Raw genomic sequence first — 355 nt, 5'->3', positions numbered from 1 at the left:
CACCGAGCTGGGCACCATGTGCGCTGTCACCCGTGAGTACCTCAGCCCCAGAGCCGCCGCTCCCAGTGCTCCCAGTGCTCCCAGTGCTCCCAGTGCTCCCAGTTCCCTCTGTCCCCCTCCTCAGTGCTCCCAGTGTTCCCAGTGTTCCCAGTGCTCCCAGTTCTCTGTGCCCCCCATTGCTCCCATTGCCCCCCAGCGCTCCCAGTGCTCCCAGTTCCTTCTGCCCCTCCTCAGTGCTCCCAGTGTTCCCAGTGCTCCCAGTTCCCATTGCCCCCCAGTGCTCTCATTGCCCCCCAGTGCTGCCAGTTCTCCCAGTTCCCATTGCCCCCCAGTGCTCCCATTGCCCCCCAGTGCT

Source organism: Nestor notabilis, unplaced genomic scaffold (genome assembly GCF_000696875.1).
Source record: "Nestor notabilis isolate BGI_N333 unplaced genomic scaffold, ASM69687v1 scaffold16223, whole genome shotgun sequence".
Classification (NCBI taxonomy): Eukaryota; Metazoa; Chordata; class Aves; order Psittaciformes; family Psittacidae; genus Nestor; species Nestor notabilis.
Note: the sequence above shows the minus strand (reverse complement) of the source record.